Here is an 11,273-nt window from a genome sequence, read left to right on the forward strand (position 1 = left end):
TTTGACTTTTTAGAAATGCCAAAGCAACCCCTTAATCGTAGATAAATATCAATAGTATTTTCAATTAGAAAGTATGCTTTCCCATTTGATGAGGTATCTCTCGACACACGTTGTGAGTCGCCAGAAGCTCACTTAGTCCCAGAAATGCTTTGATCTTTAAAAGCTCGATGCCTCGTCGAAGTCCGGATATTGACCTTAAAGGGGATGTGTCACTGTTACATCGGTATTTTAGAATATATAAAATCGCGTATAACTAACAAACTAAGCGATTCCGCGAATATTGCATATATAGTTTTCGGTTTATTTTCTTGTCTTCTACCTACATCTCCGAGTTTTCCCACGAATTTAGAAACACCCTGTATAATGCCTTCATTGAATATTTGATTTTGAGGTAATAGGATGCCAAAAAGTAAAACTAAACGTGTAGCAGAAGATTTGAAGGATAATGCAGGCCCAAGCAAAAGGTCTCGTCTGAGTTCTGATCCTAAAAAAATAAAGAGATTATCTCTAGCAAAGTAATAACTAAGCTGAAGGATGTTGTTGAAGGTGATAGGACTTCAGCTATTGAGCAATGGGTCAAGGGTCACCCTGTAACAGTAGAGGGTCTAACAATTGAGCAATCAGACCTCTTATGTAATGCGTTTCGTGATGAATCTTGTTGGTCAGGTATAGAATTAAATCCTGCTAGATTGGTGAAAGAGTTGGCCAGGTTAGATATACTGGATTCTTTTGCTATCTATGAAATAGCATGCATTAAATGTGTGAAGAGTGAAATTAGGCAACTATTCAACAAGATGTTGGAATCTTTTAAGCTTGATTTATGTCATAAAGGCGCGAGTAAGGAGATTCAGTAGTTGGCTGCCAACGACAAACTTGCAAGAGCTGAATTGTTGCGTTTTGTAGAGAAGGATGACTATGTATTCAGTTTCTGGATTGATGAAAAATCATGTGACCTCATAGAAAATATAGAAGCAGAAAATGTATTTAATAAGGCTGTAGATTTCAAGTGCAGTAAGGGAGTGAAACACTTCTATAATTGTCTGTGTTCTGAAGAAAAATTAGGGAAAGAAGGGCGAGAAAAATTGCTAGTTTCTGCTATTACAAAATTATCTCCATTGCAATCTAGCTATAAACTTGCTTCTACCTTAAACTTCCTTTTGGATAAAGTTACAAGTGAAACGGTAGATCACAAGTCTCTGTTTGTTCTACGAGATGGTAAAAGTAGAGATATAATATATTTGTCTCTTAGCGTAGTAGTAGAGCATGGTCTTCTTCGTACAGTCAAGCGTTTTATAGAGTACTTAACTAAGAAATATGCAGGATCTAAGGCAGGGGAAATTTTACCATGTAGTGGATATGCAGAACTCTTCTCCTTGCTTTCATTTGTTGTGATTTCTAATGATTATGACTTGGATAACAGGAATAAAGCAAGGTCAGCTATTAGCAGTCTTTGGAAGTGTAATGAGCTTGAAGGACATAAAGTAAATGTACTTGATTCTTCTAAAGATCTGCTTGCCTTTATTGCAATTAAGAATGCAATTGTAAATTTGATTGTAGATTGGGAGAACAGTAAGAATACTCAGAGTGCTGACGATGGTGAAAAAGTTGATTTGGCCTCAGATACTTTAAAGATTGCTAAAGGTTGTTGTTCAAACACAAGCTTTGAATTATTAAAAAAGAGGATAGCAAATAGTTTAGACAAATTAAGGGGTTCTAAGATGATAGGTGCAACTAGCTCCTTTAATTTAATAGAAGAGTTGTGCAAATCGGCGAAAAGGTTGAGTTTATACTCTGCTAGTGCTGAAGGTCGTCAATCTACGTTAATGGGTACTAGTGTTTGTATTTCGAGTGCTACAGTTGTTAACAAATAGGAGTATTTATGCATGGTAACAGTGAAGATCGTGAATTAATTAGGGGTCTAGTAAGTGGAGGTTGTGCTAAGTTTAGTAGACAATTTGAAGATTTTTTAAACAACTGTCCATCTTTTTTGCATTAGGCTAATGAACCTGGCTTTTTTCCTGCATTCTTCTTTGATATGTTTTCTACTGCACATGATGCAGGTATATTAGTTGAAGATGAAAGAGTCTATTTTCGTTTTGACAATTGTGGAAATCTAAAAGTTGCGATTCTCACTAATGACATAAATGAAGGAAATAGATTATAGATAATAATGAGAACAGCCCTGGATCAAGGTTTAGTGACGAAGAGAAGCAATGGGTTGCAGAGAATCAGCTACAAAACTTACAGGATCTAGAATGGAAGGAGCATAAAATATTTCGGTTTGGAGAGGAATGTAGGTTTATTCATGAAATAGATAGATTTTCTCAACATGATGAACCTGTAGCTCCAATTTTTCAGGAAATTAACCCACTCAGAGAACAAGGTGAATTGATAAATCTAGTGAATGGGTTGAAAGATAGTAATTCAGAAAGGGTGCGTGCTCGTGTTAAGGAAATTTTGCAATATGTTATTGATATCCATGATGAACATGAAGATAGATTAGTGTTCCGTGCAGAGTCTGATTACCACAGTGTTCTGTGTGGTTTTTTAGTAAATTTTAGATACCGAGCTGTGGCTGATTTCTACTCACAGATACTTATAGGAAAATGTTATGCAGATGTTGTTTTGCTTGTTCGTAGTGTTGATCAGGCAAATGATTCGGTTCCAACTATTATTGAGTTGAAGGTTGGTGATTAGGAAGGGTTAGAGCAAGCTAATGATTATGCTAAAAGTTGTCTATTCATACGTCATCACCAAGTGCTGTTTGTGCAGCGTTAAATTTTCAATTGCGTGGAGGTACTGATCTCCGAACTTCTGAGCAGGCCTTTTCAAAAGATGGTCTTTCCTTAATATCGGGTTTACTACATCCTCATGGAAATGGAGTTCGGCGAAATGTGAAACGTTTTTTACAACCCATAGCATCAGAGTTCACTCAATAGCCTCATTGTAATACTTCTTCCTAGATGTCATCGTTTGTCTTTGGGAATGTATTGTCTACAGCTGATCTTTTAAGAATACAGTAATGTTGCGCACGAGAGCCGCTCTCGGGTCTGGTCGCGACTCTAGTCCGCGACTGGTAGTCGGTTCGGCTTCCTCTGCTCTCGGTCGCCGAGATAATTGATACACGATCGGAGAAGCAGAAAAAGAGGGTCTCGCTTGACCGTCGATGCTCGAGCTCGATGTCCGAAATCAATGACGTCAGACAATAGAAGGATAGCATTAGGGATTTAATAGGAAAAATTGAAGTTCCTTATTTGCAAACAGATTTTCACGCAAGTAACACCAATCGATTCCTTGTGCTCTCTCGATAAAAATGATATCAAATACGACATGATTCCTATTATTTATAATAAAGATATTTAAATAATAAACGTTGGAACCCTGCGACGGTCACGGGGAATCGTCAAAGTTACTTTTCTATCAGTTCTTTACGAGATAAAAATGACAGTAAATGAAGATTTGGCTAACAGAATTTATGTATTGTTACGTTCCGAATAGGAAATTTTTCGGATTTTTGACTTTCGGCCATTACGTCGGCCGGGGTGTGTCACGACAATGCTTTGTCATTATGGAATTTCCTAGTCTGGTACATTCTGGACTTTGACGTTCAAAATTCTAAATTATAATTGTTGTGATTGTATTATACGCTCTCCTTGGAATCGTCGTCGAAAGTCGGCGACGCGAGTGTATGTGAATGTGTGAGAGTTGTGAGGATGTATGTGTGCGTGTGTGTGTTCTTCTGAAGCCTCGAGAAGGTGAGCATGAACACCTTAGCCGTAACAACTATCGTTACATTACGATGTTTGGAATTGCGGGTTCTCATGCGCTTGAATGAGTGTGCACCGAGAGTGTGGTCAAAACCTTCTGTCGCAAGTCAAGCATCTTGTTGTCCGTGATGCCTGTTGGAGCTAATTGCAAATTGTTCATAGGGTTCCAATGCACCTGTATCTTGCATGAATAGGGACGGTTGCGAGTAATCGCGGAAAACTTTGTAATGTGACGGCGTGTCAAGAATTTGGAATGAGAACCTTTCGCGTTTGGTTTTGGAATTCGCACAAAAACTGTATACAGCGCGCGACACGACGCGACGCGCGAGCGACGATACCACGCGACGAAAACGCCGAGCGTTTCCCGCGAAAGTGTGAAAAACTTGTGTAAATTATTACAACAAGTTTAATAACTATTGACCGTCGTTAATTGTAAGGAGTAATAGAGGATGTTGTTCATGTGTAGCATTGCGCAAAATATTGAGCAACCTGTGAATTGTGAAGAAAACCGGAAATAGAGCACACGCGATATATCGAAATGCGAGTTGACAAATCGCGCGACGGCTCCCGCACGCTGCCTCACCTGATTCGTCAGGACCTCTCACGAATACGGCAGAAGATCACTGTATTGGTGATCCTGGAAGGATCCTGCCTATCCTGATTTCCGTGATCGATCACTCTTCGTCGACAAGTCGCGAGGTGCGTGACGGGAGACCGTGGGTTTAATTATATTCTATTTCTTTCTTTCCCTCTATCTTTTTGTTCTTTTCTCAATTATTAATTGTTTCGAGCGTAGATTCACGGGAGTGAATGGACTCAATCGCCCACGTAAAATTCGGCAATTCGTTCAGGAAACCATAGTTCGATATAAAATTCAATTCTCTAACCATTCCGCGTGTGCTCTCTTTTTCTTTACAGTATTATCATCATTCATAGCTACATTGTATCGTACTGCATCTTACAACCGAACTGGCACACCTTAAGGACTTGATTTGGCTTATTATTGGATTTGTTATCTGGAAAAGGATTGATTACGTTGATTTCTTCAACTGCGTGAGTCTTTTGAATATTGTCTGATTTTGATTTATATATATAATTGTCTGGAATTGTTTCATATTCTTTGTGTATTGATTATATATTGATTTCTCATTGTTGTACATGAATTATCGCCTTTTGTTTCGCCACGTGGTTTGAGGGACATCGATATCGCCAGTCGATATCGTGGATTTACCTTGGTGTCCTTACGGCCACCTTGGCGCGGGATAGTCCACGTGCACAGCACGGTTTATTATCTCGGTTGCGATCACATATGTGAATATTTTCTTTTCTTTCTTTTATACGATGCGTGCATTTATTAACGTCATATAATTGTAATTAATATCGTATTATATTATATAATACTTATTATAATTATTTTACGGTTGTGTGCTCATTCACCGTGGTGCATTTCAATTCTTTCCTCTTCAATTTTCTTTGTTTATGCATACGATTATCTGTTGTTAATCTTGTTGTTAATTCAACAACAACTTGTTACAATCTCAGAGACTATAATATATTTATTTTTTTTTCCTTTTGTCTTCATATATACTTTGTGCTGATTACTTCACCTTTCCAAATGCAGTATTAGCATAAGCCTCCACCTCTCGGGAAAATCGATCACGCATAGCGGTGCCCGTATGGGACTAGATGGTTTCCTAACCCATTTACCTTTATCCTCCTTGGATATTTCATTAATAGAAGTTTAGATATACTCGCGCATCGTGGCCGAGCTTCCTCTTCACAGCCGCTCTGTTATCGCGACCACACTACCATTTCGCACTGTCTCGGCACATTTAATTCACAGACAGAGTAGTGGCTCGGACTAGACGTTAGAACGCATAGAAGTATATTTTTCTCTATAAAAATACCTCCCATGACTAACCTGTGGGGTGATTGTTTATTTGACGGACGGAGTTACTAATTCTGTTCGTAAGAGAAGCGATACGAACGAACGGAGTTACGGACTGCGCCCGTAACAGTATATTATATTTAATCGATGTCGGAAAGAAGATATTGAGAATAAAAAAATAAAAATTTCTAAACATTTAAACCGGAACTTATATACTTTTTATGTTACGCTTTCATTTTCTTAATAACTTCAGTCATTAAATGACTAAACCCAAAAATATGAGGGAATAATAGGGAGTTAGCCCTTCGACGAGAGCCGCGCTCGTCGAATCGATTACCACTCACGGACGAGAGTCGCGCTTGGGCCTAGTCGTGCCTTAGAATCGACTACCATTCACGGACGAGAGCAGCGCTCGGGACTTGTCGTGCTTAAAATCGGCTACCACTCACGGACGAGCGTCGCGCCCGGGTCTGTTTACGTAACGCGATGAGCATGACCTTTCGTTCTACAAACCAAGTTTTATGTATCTTTGTTAAGAATAATCGGAATCATGTCGTGTTTGACATCATTTTAATCGGGAGAGCACAAGGAATCGATTGGTGTTACTTGCGTGAAAATCCGTTTGCGAATAAGAAACTTCAATTTTTCCTATTTAAATCTTAATGCTATCGTTGTCTTTTATGACGTCTTTGTTCTCGGGCGTCGAGCTCGAACGCGATGGCTCCAGGAATTGGTTTCTCGGCGGCACGTATCAAGCGAGGTAGTGGGTATAAACCACGGCTCTCGTCCATGTAGAGGAAACGGCTCTCGTCCGCAAAATTACTGCAGCTGGTAAGCGGAGAGGAGTAATAGTTACTAAGTATCTATTTAACTACTCCGAGGAAGAGAAAATGAAACGTACAGGTGGTAGGGGAGATACAGCAAACATTGTAAGGCGTACGTTAACTTTAGCTCCATTTGTATCGAATATTGGTTTTGTTGTGCTTCACATTTGCATTGAAGCTGTCGTTACTACCTGAAGCCACAGATGATGCTAAGGTGCGTCAAGTACTTTGTGAAGTAAATGTTCAGGGTCATCTGGAAGTGGCATCTGCAGAGAAATTCGAATCACTACGTACTTGCTCACGTTCTCATAGTGAAGGCATTACTGAGGCAAATGCGCTGGTTCTGTCATACGCTATATTGAGCGCTGTAGGACAAGAGCAGGATTTGATATCGTTTGGTGGGCTTCGTAGAGCATCTGGGTTTTCTAGAAGAGTTTGTACCTAATAAAAGTACTGACAGAACTTTACGGTTTTTGGTAAATGATCGAAGACGAGTTGAAATAACGGTTATAATTTTAATATACGCTTTTGTATCATGAAAGAACAACCACATCCGATCTGCATAATGGCGATCATCGAATTAACTCTTATGACTAAAGAAGGGCGCCACCGAAGCTTCTATACGGAAGCAGCGTGCACGCCGTCGCGCAACCGATTTCTCAATCGATAAATCGGACATATCGATCCCAACATAACCTTTGTCCAACAAGTACCAAGGATAATGTTGTTTATGAGTAAAATATATGCATTAAACTCTAGAGTACGTTTGAGTAGGGTTGGAGAAAAGGCAAGGTCTTTGAGCAAGAAAATTTGATTTATGTTTTCATAAGTTAAAGTTAACCTGATGAAGTTTGCTTAATTTATTGTTGGAGTTTTTTTGTTCTATTTTCACTCTAAATTCAATCTGCTCTGTCTTTGATCTTTTGTTCTTAGTTTTGCAGCACGTCTAATACTTTTAACGCGAATTCTGGATTAAGGAAGGAAGAAAGTATAGGAAATAGAAGGCTTTTTGGATTTGATGGCATAGGAAATGAGAGTAGAAAAGATATGAACCAAAAAATTAACAGGGGATCTATGGCGAGTGTGTTCAATTTCTAGTCAATTTTTTAGGTAACCAAAAACTGTCTCAATGATAGACCTTTTTTTCAGTGAAATCTTCTCATTTATCGAAGTCAATGTATTTTTCATACCTTTTTTCACCTTAGTAACAAGTTTCAAACCACGGTCAACCACCTTCTGAAAAATCTCTTTTGCAATATAATCTTTGTCACTAAACAAAAGGCCGATTAATTTTTCCGTCAGATTTGGCACAGGTATCCTATCATCAACATTGCCTTTTGTTAGCGCAAGTGTGTGAATATTACCATTTTCATTGATTACCATATGTAATTTGAAACCAAAAAACCAGCCGTAAGTGCTCTTGCTTAGTTTTGCAATTCCAGCAAAACCTTTGTTTTTGGATATTGTTTTTGCATGACAAACTGCAATTGGAGTTGTGTCTATATATGAAATTCCAGTGTTTTCTGACTGTCCACAAAGCCAATGCAACAACATTGCTAAATGCCACAAAACCCTAGGCTTTACAGCAACGAACCTGGTATATGAAGGCAACTTTGGAAACTCTGATTTGTAGAGCAACGTTAGGTAATGTAGATAGAAAGTTTTGAAATTTTTACATGGAGATTGTTGATATAGCAGGATTATTGTCATGATTTCGGAGTGCTCATTTTCCGTTATTTTTATAGGTTTTTTACCATTTGGCAGTAGTTTACCTGCGAAATTCTTCTCTATACCTTTGCAAAAAATCGACGCTGCAGAAACGCAACCAACAGCGCCGATTAATAACAAAGTGTTACCTATGATCATAATCCTTCTTCTGCCATAGCATTCAGACAATGGACCAAAAAACAACCCTCCTATGCAAAAGCCTAGGAAATTATAAGCAATAGTTAATTGAATTGTGCCTTCTGATACGTTAAAATAGCGCACCATATAAGGAAAACTAGGTACGGAAATGTCAATTTTAATGAACTTAGCAATTAGAGACAGGATTAATAAAAAGGGTAGTAACATTTGCAATTTTTAATTAATGAATAAAAATATCACATTTAAAGCGTTGAAGGAAGAACATATTTTACTGTTATTAAAATGGTTAGAAATACCTCATGTGAAGTTATGGTGGGTAAATTGGCCACTAGGGTTAATTAAAGAAAAATATGACGACTATGTTAAAGCCCTTACTCTCTGTCCTAACTTTACTTATTTCCTCTTAATTTTTCAACAGTCCGTCTAAATTACCACAAGCAGTTTAATTTTTCATCATTATTCAAAAATATGCAAGAAGCTTTATAGAAACTTAACATAATTTTATCACAAAAATGTCATCCTTAAGTCCAATGTAAAAATGAATTTTGGCACTAAGTAAATCTTTTTTAATTAACTGTGAGCTGGATAATTTGGAAAATAAATTTTGATTACTTTTATAATACCTTAAGATCGAATATCACTTTATCAGTCAAAATTATCACAATAGGCTAGTATATTCCTTACTTTTTTCCTAAAAATATTACCTGTTTATATTACAATATTTAGTGGTTATTTAGAAGCAAAATGTCTTAAAATTGACAGAAACGCTATATCTCAATTACTCTTGTATATAGCTAATCCAATAGTGATTTTATATGGAGTTTCTCATACAGAAGTTAATTTAATAGTAATTCCTCTGTCGATTTTTGGATATGGTCTGTAGGTAGCACTGTGTCCTTATCATTATCTTTCTTCTTTATTTAAGGATAACACGAGAAACATATTAACGTTTAGCTGGGGCAGCACAAGTATGGGTTATTTTGTCCTGCCGATTGCCATGGCTTCGTTTGATGAAGATTCAAAATCTGTATATGTTGTTTGTTATATAGCAATGGCGTTGTTTGAAAATAGCTTAGGATTTTACATATCTGAAAACAGTATTTATACCGCAAAAGAATGCATATTAAAGTTGTTCGAACTTCCTTCGCTTTGTGCGATGTTTCTGGGCTTCTTTTTAAGTATATATCATATACAAATACCTACTTTTTTAACAGATGTTATGATGAATATTGGAAGTAGATTTGTCACATTAGGGACGATGCTACTTGGTGTAAGCATTGCAAATATTACAAGCTTTAAAGTAGATTGGAAGCTTGCTTTGATCACTATAAAGCAAAGTACGTATTTTGGCAACTGTTTGTTTTAGGAATTGTTCTTCTGGACAAACATTTTATAGGTGTATACGACGAGAACATATATAAAGCACTGATGTTGCTGGCTATTATTCCATTTTCTGGGTCCAGTATAATTGTTTAAAAAATGTTAATATAATGAACTGTATCTCGTTCGCGAAAAGCCGTTGTATGTTGATCTACGTGCCCAACCGAAGGTCGCCTTCGGTTGGAGATTCAGTGTCGCTAATAACAAACACGGTGAATTTGAAGAGGGACTCATTTTTAGATAATTACAGTTGAACTCGAACAGGTGAACGACCTGTGTCAGCTGTTCGAATTTCAGGCCCGCCGTCGAGTGGGAGCGTCGAGCCTGAAAGAGAGAGAGAGAGAAAGTTGTCGAATATTAAAAAAGGACACAGTATGATTAGCGAGCGCCGCGTAGCGGCTAATTAGCGTATTCCGCGCATTCGCGGAGACACGCGCAAGTCTAGCAGTCATTCTTGTTCCAGTGATTCCAGTCTCTGACAGGGAACAGTTCGAGTAGTAGAAGTACAGCCATTTCGAGATTACTTGGAACAGAGCTTCTTGGTTTCTCCAACAAGCTCGAAGTACTCGAAGAGCAGAATCCTCACTGACCGAACGATTTTCTCTTGCGGCTTAATCTATTCGCCTGTTCGGTTAACACGTATTATACGTGCGGCAGACGAATCAGCTTGCAAAAAAGAGATTGCTCTAGCGATTGAATACACTCTTCGAATCGGTGATCTTCTCCATTCCTTGAGCTTGCTTGTCGCCGGAAGAGCATTGAGTCCACTACTCAGAAGCATTGGTTGACGGGTAAATCCAGATAGAGTAAACGTAAGTGCCTATCACCTCTGCGTTACTCGCGCTGTACTACCCGTTTAGAAGCAACCCCCGTGTGATGAATAGATGCACACGGTGTGGTGAACTGCGTCGCAGAGCCTCTGGCTGTCACTAACCTCTGTGCCTAGCACCAGCTAGGAACAGTGCATCTCTCCGCTCGCGAATCTCTGCTCTCGCAGGGATTCACCCGACGTATACCTTTTTATAAGATGTATAAGAGGCAGAGAAGAGATTCCTCCTCTCTACGCATTCGCCGGTCGACGACCCCTTTTAAATGTAAAGGAGAGTCGACCATACAGTCCACTGCATTACCTTCGCGTTACAGGCAAGGTATTGCTATCCCCTCCATACAGGCTTGTTGTCACATCCAGGAGTCGGGAATATTCGGTATAGCTTGACTTACACTCTTGCTTGCCGTCGCGGTTCTGCCGCTATTTTCTTTTCCAGCCGCCAGCGTCGCTGACCAGCGTCACAGGACCAGGCCCTCCGATCCACCGCCATCCACCAGGAGCCGCCGAGGATCAGAGGAGCCCCCATACCCTACGACAAAAAGATTAAAATAAACGTCGTATATATGCCCTTGCAAGGGCCGACTCAATTTTAATCGAGTGTACTGGTTTCTTTCTATACCTTCAGTCTCACCTTGTCCGGACCCCAGTTAGATCACTTCCTTTAAGGAATTCTAACAACCTTACTGTAAATATGTTGTAAGGTGTATCACATAATGATG

The 11,273-nt window shown here is 38.8% G+C and overlaps 1 long non-coding RNA gene across 1 annotated transcript; it reads right to left on the reverse strand.

Annotated features, from left to right (window-relative positions):
• Positions 1–127: 127 nt before the first annotated feature.
• LOC143187582 (uncharacterized) lies at positions 128–2,860 on the reverse strand. Its single transcript, XR_013003238.1, has 3 exons — positions 2,747–2,860; positions 324–484; positions 128–194 (listed from the first exon to the last, which is right to left on the reverse strand). It is a non-coding gene; the product is annotated as an uncharacterized LOC143187582 (long non-coding RNA).
• Between the last annotated feature and the right edge of the window lie 8,413 nt (positions 2,861–11,273).

This window comes from Calliopsis andreniformis, unplaced genomic scaffold (genome assembly GCF_051401765.1).
Source record: "Calliopsis andreniformis isolate RMS-2024a unplaced genomic scaffold, iyCalAndr_principal scaffold0086, whole genome shotgun sequence".
In the NCBI taxonomy this organism is placed as follows: domain Eukaryota; kingdom Metazoa; phylum Arthropoda; class Insecta; order Hymenoptera; family Andrenidae; genus Calliopsis; species Calliopsis andreniformis.